This window comes from Penaeus vannamei, chromosome 16 (genome assembly GCF_042767895.1).
Source record: "Penaeus vannamei isolate JL-2024 chromosome 16, ASM4276789v1, whole genome shotgun sequence".
Taxonomy (NCBI): domain Eukaryota; kingdom Metazoa; phylum Arthropoda; class Malacostraca; order Decapoda; family Penaeidae; genus Penaeus; species Penaeus vannamei.
The window spans coordinates 18,547,218-18,549,717 of record NC_091564.1 but is presented as its reverse complement, the minus strand read 5'-3'; the positions used below and the strand labels follow the sequence as shown (position 1 = coordinate 18,549,717).

The 2,500-nt window shown below is 37.2% G+C and overlaps 1 protein-coding gene across 1 annotated transcript in view; it reads right to left on the bottom strand.

The window, feature by feature from the left end:
• Positions 1–2,500, bottom strand: part of LOC113820972 (probable glutamate receptor) — a 139,585-nt gene that overhangs the window by 78,831 nt on the left and 58,254 nt on the right. The window lies entirely within an intron of this gene.

Genomic DNA, 2,500 nt, shown 5'->3' with positions numbered 1-2,500 from the left:
GAGTATGTTGTGGCGATCTGATTTTGGTAAATTCAGTTTGATCGTTTGTTTCACTATGAAGATAGTTTACTTCAAGATTTGATAATAGGGATTTCAGCGTTGCTAGCCTTTCCAGCGTAGTTAGAAATTCCTGCGTTGTTAGCAGACGAACCGGCCTTGGTTCTGGTGACGGATTTTGACGTTGCTTAAGTGCATGCGGTTCGTAGGGCTTCGGCGTCGTTAGCTTTCTTGGACATCTCCGTGATCATAATTGATATACAAAGTCGAAGGTATTATGATTTATTCTTTCTGTTTTAGATTATTTTTTTGTAATTATTTTCCTTATTTATGAAGCTGTTTTGATACGCCAATTTAATTTTGAAATAAATAAATATATTAATTATTTTCGAATTGTGTTTGAACTCAAACCCTCAGAACTGACGACATCCACTGACTTTTAAAATAGTCTTATTATTCACAGATGTTTTTTTTTTTTTATATATATATATATTCTTAAAATAATATGAATATATATGCTTTGTTTAGCTTTTGTTTTAATATTAGTGCTCTCAGTTATACATATAAAAATATTTGTTTTATATTTAAAAAAAAACTCCACAACCAAGCACCAGGCTGCTTGATCCTGCCTCTAAGACACTGAGGAGGTGTGGGAGATAAGCGAGAGTTGCCCGGCCCAGGCTACAGGTGCTCTCCCTCCCTCCCAGTCCACAGGTTAATCTGCCTGAGCAGGTGTGTTCTAGCAGTAAACCAGTGATCCTTACGGAAGACTACATGCTTAGGGTAGCCCTTGCTGCAGAGATCTATAGAGGTCGTAGTCATCATTGTGTTTTATGGTGGCGGAAGGAGGACTTGAGGCAGATCTTTGTAAGATAAGTAATTTGTGCACTAGTAGTAGCTAGGCTTTGTTATATTTTCGTCATTTATATATACAAGTTCATGCTACCTTACTGAAAATTAGTTTTGTTTCTTATTGTGTATGTTTGTGTATTTTAATGCTTTAGCAAGGTGTTGTGCCCAGCTTCCACACGGTGAGTGTTAGTTTTCAACTTTTATGATAAATTGTGAAATCCCATTGTGCACGTGTAATGTAATATTAGGGAACCAAAAGAGAACCAAGTGTACGTGTGTACAATGAAAAGATATGCTAATACACAGTATTTCTAATTTCATTAACAATATTTTCCTAAACCCAACCTGCCTAGGGAGAGTGCTTACCGTCGGCACATCTCAGTACGAGACTTTAAAGTAACGTGAATGATGTAAGTAAATAAGTAAGTGTTGATTCTGACGCGAAGATGAAGCTTTGCTGCTCACTAGAATGCCGCCGTTGTTTCCCCTGACGCGGTGTTGGTCTTGCTAACTCACAAGGTGATAAGCCTGATCCATGTGTGGGATGAGCAACATCTGCGTATTGGGCTGTAGGTCTGACATCCTTCGTTATATCCTGTAATAAAGCAGAGCTAAAAGGCCTTAGCATGGCTTGTCTTGTTCATCACGAACTTCCATTTATAAATACTGTTCAATATTGTACACATTATTCACATTCCAAATCAAGGCTTTTGGACTTTAAATTAAATCAAGCTTATGATTTTACAAATGATTAACTAACTGATGTACCAGATTCATACATCGAACACTGCCGGCTTACGAAAAGAAAAAAAAATGCCACAGCACCATCAAACGCAAACAGCAACGCATAAAAAGTAAACCGAAGCCTTTCGAGTCACCAGGAAAAACAATACTCATCTCCTATGACACCTGCATTTATGATAGTAAGTACCGAGAGCTAACGTCCTGAATAATAACAGATATCTTCCCGTAAAATGCCCAGGTGACTCGACATAATGGTGACACAACACCTGCCGTAATATTAATCAGTTTGGAAATCCTAGCTGACACCCATGAGCGCCAGCTGGCTCCAGCAGGCTCGTGTTCCTCATAAGACTGACTGCCAGAAGGGGAACAGGTCATCTCAGGGCAATTGAAAAAACAAATGGGCATCTCCCGAATGTTACTCTCTTGGCCGACAGATGCTCTGCGATGAGTTGCATGGACATTGAGTCACTTGTTATTGCTAAGTGCTGTCTGCCAAGGCTAAAATGCGTTATTCAAAGGCGCAGTGTTTCAACTGCGAAAGCACTGGCGTAATGACCTTGAAGCTTTCGGTGAACATTGTGATAAGGATTAGGATGATGATAAAGAAAGCATGATGTTTACAACAAGGATGAATATAATGATAACGATAATAATGGTAATGGTAATGATAATCATAATGATTGTAATAATGATAATAATGTTAATGATTGTAATAGTGATAATAATGTTAATAATGATAACAATAATAATGATCGTAATGATAATGATGAAGGTAATAATGAAAATAATGATATGAAGAATATCAACATCAAAGTTCAAATTCCCAAAATACTTTATAAAAAAATCGATTATTTAACCTAATCAGAAGCACAGTGTCATCTTGGATTATCATTGCGTTAAAAAC